The sequence below is a fragment of the Neolamprologus multifasciatus genome, chromosome 1, assembly GCF_963576455.1.
Source record: "Neolamprologus multifasciatus chromosome 1, fNeoMul1.2, whole genome shotgun sequence".
Classification (NCBI taxonomy): domain Eukaryota; kingdom Metazoa; phylum Chordata; class Actinopteri; order Cichliformes; family Cichlidae; genus Neolamprologus; species Neolamprologus multifasciatus.
This window is the reverse complement of record NC_140439.1, coordinates 38022987-38045450: the sequence shown is the minus strand read 5'-3', so window position 1 is coordinate 38045450 and position 22464 is coordinate 38022987. Positions and strand designations below refer to the sequence as shown.

General features: G+C 41.0%; 1 long non-coding RNA gene across 1 annotated transcript; it reads left to right on the top strand.

The window, feature by feature from the left end:
• The first annotated feature begins 6498 nt into the window (after positions 1 to 6498).
• Positions 6499 to 20464, top strand: LOC146526248 (uncharacterized). Its single transcript, XR_014874873.1, has 2 exons — positions 6499 to 7199; positions 10968 to 20464. It is a non-coding gene; the product is annotated as an uncharacterized LOC146526248 (long non-coding RNA).
• Positions 20465 to 22464: the final 2000 nt, after the last annotated feature.

Sequence of the window (22464 nt, the reverse complement as noted above, 5' to 3'; positions counted from 1 at the left end):
TAAAACATGAACCATGGACGATGACGTCCCTTCAGATTGCATTAACCTGGTATGTTGAGCGGCCGCGGCACTACAAACATTTCCACATCACATTTAGCAGAAGTTAAGTTTAGTTTAAGTTTATTTTCAGCTTTTGCAGCTTTTATCTTGTTGTCATTACTGCGACACAACTGCAGCATTTAACCTTTTAATTAAGCCTTTAGCTTCCCGTTATCCTTTACCTTTACTTGGAAGAAAAGGGGCGAATAAAGTTGGATACTTCAGCTTTCATGCATGTAGTCTGACAATGATAACACATTTGTACTGTTGGGGCATTTTCTTATGTAATTATCTGACCAATAATGTGGCTCCTGTGCGATTCACGCCGCTAACAGAGCGCCGAAGAGACCGTGAGCTGAACTTGGCACCGAGATCCAGCTCAAGGCAAGATTTACCTTGAACTGTGATTTATGCAAAGCTGCTCTAGTAGAGACCTAAAGTAAAGTCTGCAGTGTCAGGTTTGTCCAGAAAAAGCGTAGATGTCACCATGACAACCAAGAACCCAGAGCTTAACAGGAAGTAGGAAGTGTTTTAACACAAACCGGATACTGAAACTACCCATGTCACCTGAATAATGTAATCATAATCAAGTTTATTTGTGTTTATTTTAGTCGTCTATTCATAGTTAAACTGAAAAAATCTCATGTTTGAGTCAAACTATGGTCTCTGATGTCACATGATTCCCACAGCAGTTTGTGAAAAGTCCACATCAGAAACATCTTTATTAGATGCACAAGTTTGAATTTATATTTATGCTTCCAAACCTGGTTTTGATGTGCGTAGGATCCAAGCGCAAGTTTCAACCATCCAGCTGTTTTTCTTTGGAGGTGAAGTTGAAGAGTTTGGCTGTAGACCTCCTCCAACATTGTTCCATCCACTTTGTGCAGCAGAGAAAAACTGCGACCACCACCAGGCCTGACAGTTGGTACAGTGCTCCTACCTTTACTCTTCCAAACAAACCTCTCGTCATCACAGCTCAATCTTTGTCTCGTCTGATCACAGAACTTTTCTCGAGGAGGCGTCTGACTTCGTGTGGGCAGCTGCAGGTTAAAGTCAAACTTGAAGGGGCGATCGTGGCTCAAGAGTTGGGAGTTCGTCTTGTAATCGGACGGTTGCCCGTTTGAGCCCCGGCTTGGACAGTCTCGGTCGTTGTGTCCTTGGGCAAGACACTTCACCCGTTGCCTACTGGTGGTGGTCAGAGGGCCCGGTGGCGCCAGTGTCCGGCAGCCTCGCCTCTGTCAGTGCGCCCCAGGGTGGCTACAGTGTAGCTGCCATCACCAGTGTGTGAATGGGTGGATGACTGGATATGTAAAGCGCTTTGGGGTCCTTAGGGATGAGTAAAGCGCTATATAAATACAGGCCATTTACCATTTTTGGAGCCAAAACTGAATTCTTTCGTGCACGTGTCCATGGTGATGTGGAGCTGGCTTCACTGTGGACAGTGATGCTGGTGTTTCAGCAGTTTACAGTTCATGGCAGAGCCTTGGTGGTTCCTCTGTTATTAACATCCTAACCTCTGGGCGATCATGAGTTTGGATCTTCTTCCAGACTCTTGGCAAAGTGGTGACACATTAAAATAACTTCTACTGAAGTATATTTGTTTGAACTGATGATGTTGGAATCTGCAGCTGTTTAGCAACGACTCCACGAGACCTTCAATCATCTTTCTTAGATGTTCGTCGACTCCCAGGAGTTTCACGTTGTTTTGAGTGTAAATTTTGCAGTAGATTAATGTGCAGACACTTATGGCTGCATTGATTCTGCAGTTAAAGTTTGAGGTGTAATTTATTGTTAAATCCTGGGAGTAGCTCAGCATAGATCCTGCAGGTGGTTTCTGTTTAATGGACTCTGTTCCTCTGAGCGCTGAGAGCCAGCAGCTCGTGTGAAGAGCTTTTCCTCCCCCCGCGGTGACCGAGCTCTGGTGTGTAAACACTGGCCGGTTTGTGCGGAGCAGTGAATTAGCAGCGGGCGGCGTCTGGGCGGCCGTAAGGGATTAGCCAGTTAACACTTTCCTGGTGCCAAACACAATTGTGCTCCGTCAATGCGTACGGGTCTTTGAGTGCGTTGCCAAGAGACGACGACTGTTACCATAAAAATGTCAGTTTCTGAACACCCCTGCCACCGCCACCTCCATCCTCCTGAGCTGAGTGACCACACACAAGTAAAACAAACCGACTTTAAAGGGAAAAACCTCCACAGACGTAAAAGACGAGGTTAAAATAATCACACGGGTACAGAACAAACACGACTTATTACTCCACATTTATTGATTTCTATTGATTCCACTAAACTTTGAAATCAATAAAACTTTATTAGTACAGCCCATCTTCTGCAGTTTAGTGCTAACATTTGTTATAGGTGACGATGCGCAGTTTGATGTAAATAAACAATCTGAGAAATAAAAATGATTCAGTTTAAAATCCGAACCAATAAACACCTTTTTATTTTAATGAGGCACAGCAAACACGCAGCAACAGAGCAGTCAACAATATCTAAAGTTTTTGGGGCATTTGAATTTAATTGCAGGCGTTCATGGCAGGTTTGATTATTTGTGGCTTGTGTGTCATTCCAACATGGGAATTCAGCGCGTTTGTTTTCATGGACCCAACAGAGGCTGGAAGCTGAGTTACTGAGTAAGGATGAAAATGTGAGCTGTTTGAAATCCTGCAGTTCCACGTTTAACCCTCGCAAACATCTTAATACGCAGCTGAGAAGCTTTTTAATGCCTCGACTTCAGTTTCAGTCGAGTGAAGCTGGATCTGCTGGATGTCCAACATCAGCTGCTAAACTCGCTGCTCGCTGAAGTGCAATTAATCACGAGCCCCTCGCTGCTGTTCGTTAATTACAGACTTCAGGAAGAGGTGTGACAGTGTTAATTAGCAAACTGTACAGACGATCTGTGGAGAAAGACTCAGAGAGAGAAGAAGAAGAACGTGGCGATGATGATGATGATGATGACAGAGCGTGCCGTCTGCTGTCAGCCGAACAACACATGGCTTATTTACACTGATGAACTCGTCAGATGATGAAAGGCTGTGAAAGATTTTTGGTCATGAAAACGCAGGACGGCAGGAAACACAACTCGCCGTTGCATCATCGAGTCCAGTTTGGCTGAACAAATATTTAAAGTCATGTAAGATGTGGTTCTGATTAATGTTAATAACAGAAATAACACAAAGTAGCATCCAGCCAATAATCCCAAACACACAAATATGGTTTTTCCTACATCAGCCGTCGTGTCGCGTCCTTCTATGAGCCAGTCTCAACAACTGGCAGCCATATTGAAACACCTCCAGACTGTTATTATGATGTTACGTAAAATATCGTCAATTTTAATGGTCCCCAATAGGGATGCAACGATACCAATTTTTTCAAACCGATACGATACCTACTTGGATCTGAGTACTTGCCGATATAGAGTACAAAAAACGATACTTCTACCACACACACACACACAAATGCAATGAATTGGAAGACAGGTTTTATTTTATTCTCTGCCGATAAAAAATAAAATCTTAATAAAAATGACCACAAAAAAATTTCAAGTGAAAAATAAGCACTTCTGTTAAATTATTGCAGAGTCTCCACATTGTAATTTAACAAAATATCACTGAACTATTGGCACTGTCTCGAGCTTTCAGAATAATAAATAAACACTTCTGTTTGGAATAAAATAAATACAAATTAGGTTTGCGAATAAATTTAAACTTAAACTTTTAAATTATTGCAGAGTGTCCATATTGTAAACAAACAAACAAAATAATTATTATTAAATAAATAATAAATAAAATAATAATTGGCCCCCTAGTGGCCAATCTAACAAACTACAACAGAAATGACAAGCCACCCTCTGATTAATGAAATAAGTTGGTATCGGTTAACTTTTACGAGTATGAGTACACACACATTTTACAGTATCGGCCCCGATACCCGATACCAGTATCGGTATCGGTGCATCCCTAGTCCCCAATAATAAAAACTGGATCAACAGAAAGCTCATTCAGGTCCCTTCCTTCAAATTGAGAAATTCAATTTTTCCCTCTTCAAGTTACTTGGTCATTTTTGCTGTTGCAGAATTTTTCCACAGAGGTATTTTAATTAAACGGTCTCTGGTTTTATTTTCTTAACATTAGACAATAGAAACAAATCAAACATTAAGCTCTTTATAGCCAACCAACAGCAAGAGATTATCTAAATATTCATTCTACCTTTTCCACATGTAAGAAGGCAGCAAGAAATATTTGTCTTAAACTTCTGGTCCAATTACCGACCCAGACGTGTAAAATTTGTCCAAATGTTTCATGTGTTAAAACATTTATCGTCTCTCTCTTGGTCTGTGAAGGCCTCAAAGCTTCAGATCCAACCCCACTTTTTATTTTCCAGCCTTGGAATTTGAAGCTTGGACTTTCTGATTCTTTCTCAGGCCTGAAACACTCGTATATGGCGTTTCAAAGGTCAGATGATGTCGTTATTCTTCATAATGTTCTTAAGATGATTGTTGTTAAAACAAGAGAGCCATGAAATACCTAAAGATGTTAAAGATGTGATGTGCAGCTCATATTTGTGCAGTACCCTGAGCCTGCAGCTCAGACCCCCCCTCCTCTCCGTCCTGATGTGGAAACTGGTTTTCCTGTCAAAATATGCTCCAAACTCCTCCAGGGCCGACGTGGCCTTTTTCCCAGCTGCAGGAACGTTTAGCTCCTTCCAGCTAATGTTTCTACCCTCCCTATCATAATCTATGAGACCTCATCCATCTGCACATCTTTCCCCTTTAAGCGCTGGGCAGGTTTTTGGCACCTCGGCAGCTTTGAAGTGCGGCTCTGAGGTGTTAGTTTACGGGCCGAAGGTGGAGATAAGATTCCTGAATGGGTCGTAAATTAAACCCATCACCGCAGAGGTTTAAAAAAGAGGCTGGAGGCAAAAACACACCGAGGTCATTAAACCTGAAAGTCTGTTATCAACTCAAACATTCTCCAAATACAAGAGAAGCTCTTTAACAGCCTGACCCGAAGCTTTACGTCTGTTTGAATAAAGGAGTTTTTACTCATGACCTCCAGTGTGTGAACTGTTCACATTTATTATCTTCGTGTCATTTCATGTCCTGGGGCAGTGAGAACAGAAACTGCAAAAAAACTTCATATAAAATAAAACGAGTCGTTTTTCAAGCAAAAGCTAAACTGACACAAATTAAAATGCAATTATCTGACAGATAATTCTGAAAACGATCTCTGTTATCTGCAGTCTGCTTATTTACAGAAGTCCAGTTTAGTTGAGTGAAATTTGAGGATTTAATCTGGGTGTTGCTCACTAGCAAATAGCTGACCTGATTGGCTACCTGGACTTTTTTAGGGGGGAGCTAACATTGTTTAAAACAATAACAATAATAATATTTATATTTATAACAAGGTGCAATAATAATTAATGTGCAATAATAACTGTGCAATACACATACACTTATTCTTCTTCTTTTATTACTAAGTTAATAGACTGTGTTGTGTTGTTTGTGTTGCGTTGTGATGTGTCATATCGTGTCGTGTTGTGTTATATGTAGAGCCAACTTAGGACAGTTTTCCAATTTCATTGTACTATTGTACTATGTATGACTGTGCAATGACAATAAAGAGTTATCTTATATTAGTCGCTGAATGAAGTCACAGCTAGCTAACCATAGGTTACAGTGTATACAGCTGCAGCAGTTGTATAGACTGTATATAAAAGATGGACTTAGCCACTGTGATGTCACACCAGGGTCTGTAAAGTCCCGTCATGAAGCTGCGTGCATCGTGACACATCGGGTTTAATGTTTTCATTTTTGCCGTTTTGTTGGCTTGAAACTGGACGTGATGAGCGATGCAGCTCACACGTTAGCTAACAGACGGATAATTTCATCTGTTAGCATGGCTGAGTTTATTTTTTTAACCCAAAATTGAACTTTAGTTTTAAACTTTGTGTTTTTTTCGGTGGGACTTGAAACTAGCGACTGAACCCAAAGTCATGAGAACAGCGATGAGCTCAGATCAGGCTACCAGCAGGCTCGCTAACATAGTGAAATATTCACAATACACATTCAGTGATGAAATGTGTAGATTGTGTTTATAAGATTAATAAAATGTTTTGTATAGTTCAGTTTTAGAACATTTAATTTGCCACAAATAAAGTGAAAAATGAAATAAATTAAAAATGAGTTTTGGTGATGAATTTTCTTATTATCGGGAATTTTTTGAGCTACGATAATCACGCAGTAAAAATCTGATATCCAGGAATTAGTAAATATTTACATAATTACGTTTAAAAATCTAACAAATGCCCTTTAAGAAAATAAGTAAAATAAGTAACAACGCACGAACAAAAGAAAGGAAAATAATTAAAATAAAATAAACAACTGTTTGTTGTTTTTTAACCGTTACAGTTCTTGTTATTTTAGAAGTTATTAAAAAAATGAATTGTCATATTATTGAACTGGAAAGCTTTTATATTTTATAAAAAGCTGAAATTTGCACTAGTTTGATATCCTCGGTGTTACTGTTTTGCTTCATATTTTGGACTTTCACGGCATCACGTTTTCCTTACTTGAAGTTCACATGATCATAAGTTTCATATTTTTAGATCGTTTCCGTTATTCTTGCAGGAAGAGTAAATTAAAATTGGGATCTGTCCTGGCGTTGGTGATCCTGGTTCAGGATCAGTTTGGAGTCTCAGAGTTCAGAAGTTCACTGACAGTTTATGGCTAAGTTGAAGCACCTGATGGCTGCAGGGAGCGACACCCCGTCAGTGCCGTGCACAGGTGGGTTACGGGAGGGCGGAGCCGCCTGCCACAAACCATTTAGGGTGTAGAGAGGGGAGGCCAGGGGGAGGTTAGTTAGTGGGCGTGTGAAAAGAAAACGACACTAATTCATTGGTAATAAAAGCACCACCTCGCCACCTCCTCCCCTGTCTGTTCCCAGGCAACGCCATGCTCAGCAGCCCCCACCTTCATCCCCTCCATCCTCCTCCAACTTCTATGACTAATCGTAAGACATGTGGGGGAGGAACCCGCCGCTGTGCCCGCGACCAACACGGCTCATCAGCATCATCACAAACAAACAAGCAGCGAGAGCCGGACGCCGCACACAGGAAGTTGTGGGGTTTCGGGCCTTAGCGTCGACAAATAGCAACTGATGGTAAAGGGAAGTGTGAAAACAAAGATCTCAGGGGGGCGGGAACCTGGATGAAACATGTTTCTGATGTTGGTTTCAAATGTGGATCAAACCAAAGACTGACTGAAAAAGAACATCTAATGATCCCACCCAGTAGACTTCATGAGAACCAAATAAAGTCCATAAAAGCTTAGAATTAGCTTAACGGTTTCAAATATACTTTTTTATTTATATGCTAAAGTCTTTTCTTGGCAAATGCATTTGCAGGAAAATTCACCAGGAGACAGAAAGCTTGTGTTGTGGATGGATTTACTCCATTTTTGGTGTCTTCACCAAGGACCTCAACCTTTATCAGGCACAATTTACCCTTCATCCTCCATCTTCCCTGTGCTAATGTGCTCTTATTAGCCTAACTGCAGCTATAAAGCTGCATTGGTGTTTAGTTTTCTGCCTTTGTTTATCCCCAAAGTTACTCCAGAGCTAAATGTTTCATGTTGAAATTTTTGTATTGAATAAATCCATCATCAGTGGATCATCTTTAGATGGACGGTAGCTAGGTTGCTAACTTCTAACTCCCCTAAACCTCTTAAATCCTTTTAAATCCTCTTAAATTTTATTGTAACAGCTGGGCAAACAGCCACACCGATCACTTATTGGAGCTCAAGTTATTTTGTCTGTTTTTATAAAAAGTAAGCTCAGTGATGTCACTGCGATGAAGAACCAGAAAGTTTCATTTTCACTGCTACGATTCAATAAAAAGTAAATAACCTTAACATTTCAGTTTAAATATTAACTCTGGGTTTACGGCGGTTACTTTTTCAACCAGCTGCTTTGAAACCCTGAAAATACATTTTATTTTCAGTTAAACTGCGATGAATCTTTTAGGCTCACAATCTCGTTCTTGCCAGTTTTACCTCACTCTTAGCGAGGAGCGCCGGTGAAATATGAATAAAGGTAATTACTTGGAAGGTGTAAAGTAAATAAAACGTTACATTGTGCAAAAGAAAAACCAACAAAAATGCGTGAAGCAGGTCAGCGATGGCGCGCTGACCCGTCGGGATGGACTCGTTTCTCCCCGTCGCTGCATCATTTACGCCGTCACTCAGGGGAAGCCGTCTTATTTGGGTCACACATGAAATCAAACAGCTTCACCTCTAGCTGAGACGGATGATTTATTCAGACGCTGGCAGCCGCTCAGCACGGCGGCAGATTGTGTTCTTGGTGATCTGCCTGAAGGCGCCAAAGGGAAGCCATCAGAGGAGGCTCTGCAAAGACACGGAGACGGAGGTTTGCCGCGCTCACAAACCGGGAGCTCGGAGAGCGCTCGCTCCTCTGACAGATTTCAGTTTGTGTCTTAAACAAAGCACGACGTGTAAAAGAGGCACATTCAGAGACACGTCCAGTCTTCTCCCGGCTGCTGCTCCAGCTCGTTGTCCCGTCAGAGCATAAACTCACATCTGCAGGTGATGAAGACTCCAGTATATATTCAGCGTGGAGCCTTGCACATTATGAGAGATACACCACCCTCTTTGATTGTGAAGTCAGGGTCTGTGGGGCTTCACACACTCCAATTGGAAGTCTGACTTCAGGGAAGTTCCAGTTCAAAATTCCGACTCAAAAAGTTGGAATGACCGACTTCCCAGAATGCAACATTAGGACCTAAAAGCTACTCGGTCAGTCTTCAGGCTCGCTGGAGGAATCTTGAATTGACATGGATTTTATCTTTATGACCTGCCGTCCTGCACCTGCATCCTTTTTATCAGGCGGAGAGGACAAACCGAGGCCGCACACATTCACATGTACAAGATTAGGCCCAATTCAACCTCCTTTCTTCCTCCACAGCTTGAAAGACACGACGAGGGGAGGGACAGACGAGCCGAGAGGACTCCTCTGGTGTTTTTTTTTATCTGCTGGAGGGTGAAAGGCAGAGGGGGGAGAGAAAAGAAAGAGGAGGCGAGGAGACAGAGCCCTTTGTTTCTCTCAAGTGCTAATTCACAACGGATTCCTCTTAATGCACTCGTGAGGCTCTGTTAATGGTCTGAGTTTGCATTCAAATGGTGTATTTGTAGCTTTATAATTAGTCTTTTTTAAAAATTGAAACAAGATCAGTTTAAACACTTCAGGAACTCTAACCGGTGCAGGATGCTGTTGGCAGAAAAAGGAGCTCCAGCACTTTCACACTGTATGAAACCAGCAGGTCGACTTGTTTAGCTTAAAGTGTCGTGGTTTGCTGCTTTTCTTCCTCTGGACCTCAGCAGCCCATAAAAACACATTTCCAAGTTTGTCGAGCTATTTTTAAAACTGAAGACCAGCTGAAGTTGCGAAATGACCAAAACAGGACAGTAAATGTATATTTGAGAGAAGCTCAGATTAATATTACGTAGAAGCTGTTTTACCAAATGAGGATAGAACAGTTATGATATCCAAGGGTTTGTTTTAATTTTGCAGAAACACTAAATATTCAGAAATACACAGTATTCATTATGTTCAGCTAGCATAAACAGATTTTGCTTGTCAACATGCGAGCGAGATGAAGATCCAACTAGATATTTTTTTGTAGTTCTTTATGTATTTAGTTGAAACATTCTGTATTTCCCACATATATACTTACTGCAGCGACGACCTTAGCCGTAGCTTAGTTCAAAATGTATAACTGATTTAATAATAAAAAGTCTGGGTAGCTTAAACTCAGATTTCATAAATAGAAATATGGGAGAAAAGTTGATTTTTAGAATAGAAATGTTAGCCTAGCTTAAGCATTAGTTAGTTTAACTATAGTTGGATTCATGTTAGCTAAAAGTTAGCGGCTAAAACTCTTAAGCGATTTATAACTGATTTAATAATAAAAAAGTCTGGGTAGCTTAAACTCAGATTTCATAAATAGAAATATGGGAGAAAAGTTGATTTTTAGAATAGAAATGTTAGCCTAGCTTAAGCATTAGTTAGTTTAACTATAGTTGGATTCATGTTAGCTAAAAGTTAGCGGCTAAAACTCTTAAGCGATTTATAACTGATTTAATAATAAAAAAGTCTGGGTAGCTTAAACTCAGATTTCATAAATAGAAATATGGGAGAAAAGTAGATTTTTAGAATAGAAATGTTAGCCTAGCTTAAGCATTAGTTAGTTTAACTATAGTTGGATTCATGTTAGCTAAAAGCTAGCGGCTAAAACTCTTAAGCGATTTAATAAATATAAGTTAGTTAGTTAACAGTTAACTTTAGAAGCAAAAACGGCTTATTTCATGTTTAAGCAATAATTTAATGGTTCAAATTATCTAAAAGTTTTGTTAGCAGATAAGGCTATCGGTATATTTCAGTTTTTCTTGGTACTTTTTGGTTTAAGGTGATTTATATAGTTCATATTCATTGAAAATTGTGTCTTACACTAGCTCTGATATTTGTATATTTTGTACACTCTTATCAGTGATATTCAGAGCAGATATTGAAAAAAAATATTTTCAGTCATTATTTTAAAAAAATACAAATTTTTGAGCCACGCATGAAGTTTTACAACATTTTCCCAGCATTATAAAGCGAGTCTGTCCTCTAAGTGTGTCAGTGAGTAAATATTAATTGTTGGAAAATTATCTCAATGGCCTCTTTGTCTGGAGCTAAGCTCTTTTTTCCTGTTCACTGTTAAAATCGGTAAAACTAACAGTCACTTCCAGCCGTATTTGCTCACAGCCATTCAGCCGCACACAAAGCGCAGTTCAATCACGTTCATCCACAAGTGGGACTCGCGTTTTGTTTCGACAAAATAAACTACCGGAGCCGTCTTTTTCTTTCTTTCAGCCTCCTCGCAGCTTTTATTTCACGGCTGCCCCGAGTCTCAATGGGAATGTCAGCACTGAAGAATGCTTCGCCCTCCTCCTCCTCCCGCTCCGCTCGCCGGGATTCAGCCGCCGTCCAGCCGGCTGACAGCTTCCCCACCACATCACCTGGCGACTAAAGGGACCACACACGCTCCTCGTCCTCTGTGCCCGGCTAATTCTTCTTCTTGGCTTTTCTGGAGGGCGAGACTGTTTTCAGCCACAGGTCTTTTCTCTCTGGCAGCTTTTCACCCTCGAGGACTTCCAAACAAATTTCAAGCATGAGTGTAAAAGCTGTCGAGTGTTATTGGACAAAAGAAATGTCCCCCCGTTTGTTCCAGGTCGAAACTTTACAGCACTCAGATCTGTGTTAGTCATTCAGCGTCCACAGCAGAGCAGTGACAAGTCATATTTTGCCAGGACCACACATGCAAGACTTTATTATCCCAGAGGGAAATTTCCTCTGGACGCACAGTAAACAAACAAAGCGTCCAATTCATACTGAAATAAAAAAGAGACGATCAACTACAGCGTCACAATGTGATACATGCCAGCATATATACGAAAGAAACATGTCTCATGTCAGCATTTCTAAGTAATATACATGCAAATTCATGTTTGTTTTTTTTGTTTGATTTTACTTATTTTTGTGGAGGTTCGGCTGGTTTAAATGCTTCTACAGTTAACTACAGCTATACTAGCTTTGAGGTTTGCTCCTTTAAATGCCTGATGGTAAATCAAAATAAAATAATTTATAAGTGATTGAATAAGTTGAATGTAATTGATAACACATGCTATTAAGAAAGGATTCTACATGGTTTAAAACTACCAACATCAACCCTGTTAACAGAAAGGGAAGAAACAGTCCAAAATGATCTGCGTTGTGATGAAGAGACGTCAACTAAAGTCGAACTAGTGCTGATCTGTACTTCGGTGTATTATCAGATTGTACCACAAAGTGTTGCTGAGACTGACAGTAACCTTTATTAGATCGAGTTAGTCATGCATTCTTAATCACAGTGGGGAAAATAAATAATTAGATTGTAAATGTCCCAATATGCATTTGTGATGCTTTTATTTTGAAGGAGTGAGTGAGTTTGGACTGGAATAATTGTTTAGGTATAAAATAACTCATTGTTAGCCAATAAGCTTGCAGTTCCTCTCAGTCTGATTGTTCATTGATCGTATGAAAAGCTTTGTTGGCTAAATGGCGTACAACTCGCCACATTGTTGTATAGCTTAGCTCATGCTAAGTGCTAATCAAAGCCTGGTTAGCTTTAGCCTGGTAGGCAACTGGTTGCTGTTGCTGCTGTTAGGATAATTGTGTCATAAGTCGCGCCCAGTCTGTTCCAGAAACCTAATTTGTTCTGCTCATGTGAAAAAAAGGGGCTGTTTCCTGTTTCTTCCCATCAAAATAAGACTCTGTGTGACAGATTCTGGGGTTAGAGTAAAATATAATCCTTGATTGTGATAATTATGAAATGGCACTATCGCTATTCCTCCCATCAGGTAAACTCTTTGTACATAAACCGCATATATGATTTAAAAAAACATATTAGGAATGGCAACTTATTCCTAATTTATGTAATTATAAAAATAAAATGTAAATATTCTTTATACATATTTTATAATTTTCTCTGCTTAAATGAAAAGCACAACATCTCTCTTTATAAAATGAACTGCTGAACATCAGGCGCGCCGGTGTGTTTCCATGTTGTGACAATTAAACCACCACGTGGTCCGCCTTATTTTGAAGGGTCGGGAGGCACTGCACGCTTCCTATGTCAGACGCTGTGTGCTTTATGGCCGACAGTAAAACATTTTAGTGCCGCAGAAATTGGGCTGTTATTAAAATAGCGGGCTCGTATCTGTCACAGGGAGACGTACAGTTATCTTTTGGTGACGCCGAGACATATTTTATCATAATCTGCCGAGCGGAGCCTTGTACACATCATTGGCTTTTCCTGCTCGGTTAGATTGTGAAGGTCAGAGTTCCTGCAGCCTTTTATGGCTGTTTAACTTTTAAGAAGGATTGCGAGGCGGCGGCCGAGGAGATTTATCTTCACCTCCATCAGTCAGGGCGTCGTGTTTGGACTTTTACAAGATCTCTCTGTCAGTCCACGAAACGTCACTCAGATCAGGGGCTTCAAGTCAAATTTAGCAGATAAATAAAACACAATTTTCTCTTTGAATGGCTCTGAGTTTAACATGTAAGATATACAACCATGTAAAAATGATCACAGATTGTATAGAATAAGAAAAATAATATTTTATTTTGAGAATTTAGTGGAAATTTTGGATCAAAATAAGACTTTTAGTGTTGCTGCCTCTACAAAACTTTACTTCAAAGCCAGGTTTAGTAACAAGGATGCACTGATTCATATTTCGGCATAAATGCAGTGTCGTTATTAGGATTAAGGGAAAAGTGCACCAATCCGGTCGTTAAGTGATGACGTGATGAATCCTACTTCCAGGCCTAAAGTAGTCTGCGTTTAATATGGCTTTTGTGTTGTTAACATGTTTAATGTTTTGTATTTTCTTCTATTTAATCTCAAAAAGCTCCTAAAACAGTCACTGATCACTGTTGTCCTCCCTCGGCTTTTATTACCGCTAATCATTTATTTAAGCTCAGTTTTTAAAACCTTAGGATGTAGCTACAGCCCAGCCCATGCAGCAGTATATGAATGACTAACCTCGTATTGTGGATGGATTATCTCAGTTGTTCTCCTGGCTGAAGTTTGGTCCTTTTACAGCATCCTGCCATGCGATTACATTTGTTCCTGACCACCGAGAACACTCATGTTAACTTTTATCGAGTGGAAAAAAAGTTAGCTTGTTTATATTATGCTAACATAGCTGTGTCGCTAGCGGTCACGTAGCACATCATTATATAGCAGCTAGCCAAACTTCAGTAACCCTACAAACATCACTGCTGTTTAGTTTTCTGTCTTCATTGATGTTGGAAGTGATAACAGAGCTGTAGGTTTGAATTTGTTTCCAAAACCCCGCAGTCAGCACATGCTATATTGTATTTAGATAGAAGCTAGCGAGCTAACTTCCTGCTAACTTCTAACTCCGTTAAATGTCATAAATTCCGTTTTCATGGATGCCTGGATGTTAAACTCAATTGTTACACCTGGTAGAGCAGAACGCTGATCATTTTATTAAAGATGAAAGACTTTAGACAGTTTTTAACTCTCAGTAATGCCACAGTGATCGTTTGATATATGGACCTGCAGCGGAGTTTAGGCCCAGACACGGCTAGTGACGTCAGACTGAACGACCGGATAGCCTGCACAGAAATATCCAGATGTATTGGCGCCCTCGCTCTGTAACCTCAGTAAACACTTCTTGATGAGTTTATGGTCTTGGCGAATAAAACCAGTTGAATTTGTAGATTATCTTTCTCATATAGCTGAAAAAGCTCAGCTGGAGACTTCATGCAGACTTGGGAAAACTGGTGGATGAGACCTTACTGTCGATATTTTTCCTCCTTAACACTCTTTTCTTTGGACGTCGTTTCTTTCCACCGATCCTTCGTACGCTGACTTTGATGACAGATTAAAATTTGACTCGTCAGCACGTGAACACCTGCGACTTCTCGTCTGTGTTTGTCGTGGCGCTTTCATAACACACGATCAGTCAGACTGGTGACGTCTATCTCGGCCACTGTATTCAGCATGGCGTCAGCATGGCGTCCTCCATAAGCCGGTGCCTGCTCCTATGTATTTCTAACAGCTTAATTCTAAGTTTAGGAGATTTGTTGGAAGACGTAATCACACACTAATCTGTGTATATTTTTTAAAATAAGCTCTAAAAAGACAGACGGTTCCTTTAAAGTTTCATTTACAGTTTTGTCTTCTTGCACAAAGTGTCTCTAAATCTGCAGCAGACTTTGTGGAGACGGACTGCATGAGTCCGACTGTGGGTTCAGGTTTAAAAAGCAGCTTTGCAATAACTGAGCTGATAAACTGACATCGCGCCGGCGCTCCTTCACATAATGGACTTCCTGAAGTGCCGGCCTCCCGTCAGGCGGTGAATGTTTGGCCGGTGGTTTCGGTCTCACGGGACTCGCCGTCACCAGCAGCGTCTTCTTTAAACTCTGAGCAGCCGTGTGGGATCGTCTCCGTTTCATTCGCTTCCCACCACCGGTTCCCTCTTTGTGCTCATTAAATATTTATTGGGGAGGTTTAAGCGGTCGGCGGGATTAGCTTCAGTCTCCGGGGGAGTGGGCTGCATTGTTTCTCTCCACGGCTGCAGGTTTAGTCTGTCTGTTTACATCTCACAGTTTAGTCGTTTTGTCGACGCTGACAGTGAATAATAAGCCGAAAGAGTCTCTGTTTAAAGAGAGGATACAGTGTGAATGGTGATGGACATGCGGCGGGTGGTGTTTGGATGAGCGTGCCAATTAAAACCATTTAGGCGGAGCTAAAGTGATTGTCATACACAGCTTCAGCTCTGTGTCACATGTATGAGCTGCATCAGTCGCCAGCAGGACGCTGAGGGTGAAGGTTACAGTGAAACTTCAGTTTGGTTGACCTCTCTCTCAAGCAGAGGTACCTGCAACGTGCAGGGGGCGGAGTCTAAAGGGGGCCACGAGCGGACTTTATCTACACCCATAAAATCCTAAAGTGCTAACGCTACAATATTGTAACTGTAGCTAAAAAACAGTATCAAAGTAAACAAAGATCATCATCAGACGATGAAGTCGCCGTGTCCTCTGCGTTGGCAGCGCTCGTTGTTTACTTGTGTGGACTTGAACCCAGTTTAGCTGAGTGGCTCACATGTGAGCGGCAGTCCTGCTGTCTTTGTAGTGGCAGAGCTCTAAAAACTGACACCCCGGGGGCCTCGGGGGCCCGGGGACGTTGGTATTGGGGGACTGCGGGGCCACGCCTTTCAGCCACCATATGCTCCAGATACCAAGTCAAACACGGGACTCTTTTCTTGGCTCATTAAAATGTTCGACATTTGGCAGGAGACGGCTCCCTGTCTTCCTGACCTATTTTCATGTGCGGAGCTGTGAACGTTTCACTGTTTTAGTTTGAGAGACTGATGCTGTCAGATATTCCACCACACTCTGAGATTCCTCATCCTCGGCTCTTCTGAGGCCTGCAGACTTCACGCTCCTTTACCCTCTGTTAGCAGCTTGATTATAATGTTGTCTCTCCGAAACAGGGCCACTAGTTCCACCCTTAGAGCTTGTTTACTTTTTAATTGTAAGCTGCGGTCGTTAAAGTGGATTTATTCTGCTTTTTTAAATTTTCTTGTCAAACCTGGTCAGACTTCAGTGTACATTCAGCTCCAAACACTCAGTTTATCACTTTTTCTTAGTCTTGGATCTGTATGATGTCACAGAGATGGCTAATATTGGTCTTAAAAGGGGAGGAGCTAAAACAGCTTGTTTCAGACAATTCAAACTGAGCTCCAGACTCAGTATCAGATAAATAAGGATTACATTTTAAGCTGCTTTTATTTGCTTTTAAATGTTTGTCCAATGCTGCCCCTCTGTACCTCTCTGAGCTTCTTCATCCATACATACCTTCCCGGTCCCTCAGTTCGGCAGACCAGCTCCTCCTGAGTGTGCCCAGGACTAATCGTAAGCTCAGAGGGGATCGGGCGTTTGCTGTGGCAGCACCAAAATTGTGGAATAAGTTGCCTTTACATGTTAGACAGGCACCTCCCTTATCTGTTTTTAAATCACGTCTTAAAACATATTTATTTACTTTGGCTTTTAGCACAGCAGGACTTGTTGATGTCTCTTAATATGTTTCTTATTAATTATATTATTTTTAATTTTAAGATATTTTATATGTAATTTAAACTGTTTCCTCTCTGTTTTATATTTGTAGCACTTTGGTCAACATTGTTGGATGTAAAGTGCGTTATAAATAAAGATGCTATGCTACTCTGAACTGTTAATCATGCAAAGCTACTCTAGTAGAGTCCAACCATAAAACTACGAAGCTTAAAATGATCAGAAAGTTGCGGATTTCTGTCAGAATCTGCAGATTATACAGTACAAAGAAAATGTTCACGTTTCTCCAACGTTGTCTTCCCAGCAGTTTCACGGGAAGGCCAGGAAGCCTTCGCGATGTCTTCTCCGGCGCTGATAATTGCCGTCTGTCTTGTGTCGGTGACGTAAAAGACGGATTTAATGCGACATGACCATCAAACAGCAGTCGCTTTCTAAAACATCGGATATGTATCGGATTCAGTACCACATACGAAAGTGACCCAGATCGGATTTGAAAATATCGGATTTGTGCCGTTCACACTGACACACCATGATCGGATATGGGTCGCAGAGGGTCAAAAAAATCGAATTTGATGCGCTTTCGCCTGCAGTGTGAACGTAGCCTAAGAAATTCACGAGAATCCAGCTGCCACAAAACAAACCAATCACAGAAGCACAAATGATGACAGAAACTTTGACACTTCAGTCACATTATCACTGCTTTAGTAAATTTTTATCCATTTAACTCTCGTCAGCAGGATTCAATAAGAATATGATATAATGAGCCAAACACAATGCGAGGCACTAACTCACATATATTATTTTTAAAAATAGTATTTTTCAGACATGTTTTTATGTTTATAACTGCTTTATTGCATTGATTGGTATTCAATAACTGTGTTTGTTGGGTTTGTTGTCTTAAATTAAATATTCTACCTTTCTTGTCTGTTGAAGCACTTTCCTAATTTGGCACCTTTATAAACAAAATCTTTTTATTGTGGGGACTTCTTGTCTTCCGTACACGTGAGCATGCTCTAAACTGCTACACAACAAGAAGTTGCTCTAAATGCAGCCCAGAGTTTAAACGTGTGACCCTGAAGTAACGATGAATGGACGCTTTCTTTAAAATCAATAAAAACTAAAAGGTAAACAACAAACTAAAACAAACATGGCTGAATTAAAGTGAGCCGATCTGTCTGTGTGTGATGTTATTATTAATATTAATAATAACATCACCTCCTCCTCTTATTGTCCCAGAGGAGCAGCGTCTTCTTTTATTACCCTGCAGGGTCATTTACAACCTGTCCCGTCTATTCATTGGTTGAGGAGATAATCCCGTGATAAATCCTCGCCGTGCCCTTCACAGTTGTCATAGCAAGACCATAAACAGCATTTATAACAATCTGAGGAGGGAGGGCGGGGGGCTCTGCTTAGCATGCAGAACAGATTAAGATGGGACGGGGCTGCTTAGAGCCCCTCGTCATCCGTGACAGACAGACGGACTCATGGGAAATGTTCCATCGCCGGCCCGTTTATTCTCAGTGGGAAATGAGCTGCGGAGACGGCGCTCGCCCGGCGGAAACGCAACTTTCCTTAAAGTGGAAAAGAGAAGCAACAAAAGCAGTCAAAAATATTTTTCATTTCCTGCACTTGCAATTTTTCAGTTGGTTTATGTGTGCATGAAGCTTTCAGGGATTTAAGACTTGGTAACGGTGTGAATGTGCACACGAGTGGACTCGAGGCGCTCAGTACGGTCTCAAAGACATTCATTCTATATTTTGTCCTATTTTTGTTACCAGTGAGTAACATTTGGCTGACGTATGTTAAATATGACAACAAATGCAACTGTATAACACAACATCTCATAACATTACCAAGTAGTAGAGCAGGGCGATATGACCAAAAATATTTATCATGATATACATTTGAAAATTTGCGATAACGATATAACTGACGATATAATTGACACGAGACAAAATACTTTACAACTCCACAACTTTATTAGTGCAAAAACCATATCAATGTATTTTCACTTAAACAAGCAGCTGTTTTTTATGTGCATTAAAGTTATATAAAAATGTAACAGTGCAAATGCAAATTCCTCGCTGACAGTTTATCCAAAAGGCATTTCCAGTGGAAACTGGCCGACATATCCTCAGCATAACCATGTATAATATCCACAAAACTTAAAAAGAGGTTATACACACACACAATACGGTAATATTATGTTGAAGCACAGTACGTATCACTCCGCGAGGCTCCGCCTACGATAGCCGTAATGCTCCAACAATCCATCAAGCGGTGCGGCTTCGTACCTTAGCAAAGTCGTACTAAAACATTTGACAGATTTTCGAGCGCCGTGCACATAAAATCGTTTCGAGGTCAGTAAACACAACCAGAGTTCATACATAAGGCACACGGGATTATAAGGGGCTCTGTCGACTTTCAGAAAAATCAAAGGATGATTTTAAGTGCCGTATTTTCCAAACAACACGGTAATAACGACGGCCCGCTAGCATGCTCTACCAAAAATAGCGCTTTGTGTATCTGACGGACGAAAGCTAAACCAGTTCCACACCAGTGAAGCTGCAGCATTTTTACAAACCAGTTCTGCTTCATCTGTTTCATTCAACGATCCACTTTCACTCTTCTCATTCTGCGTCGCCGCCGTGTACGTATGTAAACAAAGGCACTGCGCATGCGCGTTTTACCCATATTCTATCGCGATATTTCATTTTCCTATCGTTGCCCAACATTACACCGGTATTACTGTGAACAGTATGATATGGCCCAGCCCTACCAAGTAGTTTTTAATATGTGACTGTAACCAGTATTTTATAGCACTCAAAAAGAGTTTAGCAGGTAAACGTTTGATGGCATCATCATCGTCTTCTGTCAGAATCTTTGGCTAACACTGGAATTGAGCACACAGCACGTTAGCAGTTCACACCGTACAGGAAACTGTTTGTTCAAGGCTATACTGTCCACGTCCCATCAGCGGTGTCCTTCAGGCATTACTGACGGGACCCCTGCTATTTATAAATTATCTTCTTCTTCTAGGAAATATCTTCATTTTTGTAAACAGTTCCAATTGATTTCTTCTATTATATTTTATGCAGATGACACACAACTGTATTTTCTACACACCCCAGACCTTCTCTTCCTGTCCGTTCCTCACCTCCTGCCTACAGGCAATCATCACTTGGATCAACCTAAATGGCAATAAAAGTCACGTTGTCCTCATTAGTTCAGAGGATCACCTTCACCAAGGCTACTGACCACACACACCTACTCTCATCCAGCTTCACTGGCTCCCAGTTCTTCAGCGTATTAAATACAAGAATTTATTTCTCAAAGCTGTCGGTGATTCTGCACAACCAGTTTTTCCAGGACTTCCTCCTCACACGCTCTCCGTGCTTTCTGCTCAGCTTCAGCTGTTCTCCGAACTTCTCACTTCAGGCCGAACACCGTGGACGCCCGAGCCTTCAGCTGTGCTGCACCTCATCATTTATTACCACTACACTTTCGTCAGCTCGACTCTTTGTCACAGTCATATCAGCCATAAGCTTTATGTTTTACATTCTTATTATTCCTGGATTTTAAATGTCTTTAATGTTGTTTCTTGTTGATTTGGGTTGTAAGGTGACCCTGAGTTGTTATCATTATTATTACTGACCCTAACACATCTTTATGCCTGCCTAGTCAAATGCCACAAAAGTAGAAACTGTAGAAATAAGCAGTGTGATCATGCTCAGGCTAAAATAACATAAGTGGGAATTTTTGTGTCCATAAACTCAAACCAACTAAAAAAAGTGCTTTTATATAAAAACTGGTGTCCAGAAGTACAAATGAAAATGTCACAGTGGCTAAATATGTTCAGTATTTAAGGCACTGCTGTGATTGTGTGTTGTTGTTTATTTGTATATCTTTTAAAAATGATGCACAGCGTGCAGTAAATCATAAAAACGTGACGTTTCTCAGGCAGGTTTTTTCATCAGATGTGCGATTGTGTAGAAATACTGATGCGTGCTGCGCGTTCCCGGAGCCTCGGAGTCGCTGCCAGATTAAACACGACATCAATAAACAGTCGTATTTACTGCTGTCTCAGCTCTGCGAGTCAAAACAAAAAGAGCCGTCAGTGCTCGCGTCCTCCCCCTCCTCCTCCGGCTGCTGAACGTCACCATGTGACAGCGTTTAGCTGCTGGCGTCCGGGCTAAACACTGCCAGAGGACTCTTCCCAGGTACGCAATTAATCTTAATTAAAGCAGAGTGTGACAAAGGCATCCCACACAGGCCTTTGTTCTGCCTTCAGTCTGCATCAAAGCTGCAAATTAAAATATACATAGCTCTGAGATGGCGTGTCAACGCTTTGTTAAAACAGAAAAGCACAAAATATGCAGAATAACAACAGTAATTAACTTTAATAGAATAAAACAATAAAAAATACATTTGAACTATTCAGTCTCGGGCGTAGATCCAAGCGAAAGTGCCTCGATAGCTCGCTATTGAATCAAATAAGTAAAACTGAAGCACTTTAATGTTGCGTCTCCTCCAAGGAAACACGGGAGATCTCGTGAAGTGCTGTCCTATACATCAGCGGTCCCCAACCCCCGGGCCTCGGACCGGTACCGGGCCGTGAGTCGTTTGGTACCGGGCCGCCAGAGTTGAGGCTCGGGTGTGAAATGTTTGGTTTTCAGCGTTATTTTGTTATTGTTTTTATCGTTTACTCGGTTTTCCTGGGTCTTTTCACGTGTGTTATGAATAAATCTTCATTTTTTCGGTACCGGTACTAGTTTTATTTTGTTGTATTTATCCGCGACACCTTGAAGGCCGGTCCGGGAAAATATTGTCGGGCATTAACCGGTCCGTGGCGCAAAAAAGGTTGGAGACCGCTGCTGTAGATCACCACGGACGCAAGTGCGAAAACATGGAAACATGTCCTGCATTTTACTTCTGGCATTTAGACCCAGAACTTTCTGGAAAGATTATTTATCTTGTTCTGACATGAGAAGAGCTCAGCATCTCCAGGAAGAACAAAACTAAAAGCTAAAACCACTACATTACAAGAAAACGTTCAGAAAACGAGTGTTGCTCTTCATCTGCTGTTAAGCCAGTTTAAGTTTTCATAAATGCTCAGCTGATGGCATCCCCGTGTTTTATCATCTTTGTATCTTAATTTTTGATGTAAAAAGGAAACAGGAAGTCAGGCTGTCACATTTTTCACGTCTTTAAGTCTAAAAGGTGGTGCGGCCCTGCAGACTCTCTGCTGACTGCTCTGTAAAGAAAACAAAGGACAAAAAAGCAATTAAGTCGGGCAGTAAAAGCCCAAGTACCATAACATGCTACATTAAATATCTATTGGGCTCCATAAATTAACACCAAGCAGCTTCTTAAGCACTTTGTCTCATTGAGGTTGTTTACCGGAGGAACAAACTTGGACTCTTTCCTGCAGATGATCCTGAACCGTACGGAAGCCAAACAGTGCCAAAAGTTGAGGTTACGCTGCAGGCATTATTATGACTACAATGATTGAATGATTTTAACAATCAGTCAGAGATTATGTAATTGTAGAGAAATGTTGTGACTAAAAGGATAAAAGAATGATGCTTTTATTTTAATCTTTAAAAAGAATAGACACCTTTATCTGCAGGAAGCTGCTTTAAGACGCAGCCTCGCTGAGTCGCCATTCAACCAGTGTCAAAAGTGCAGACTTCAAACTATATACAACATTTTAACCCTTTAAGAC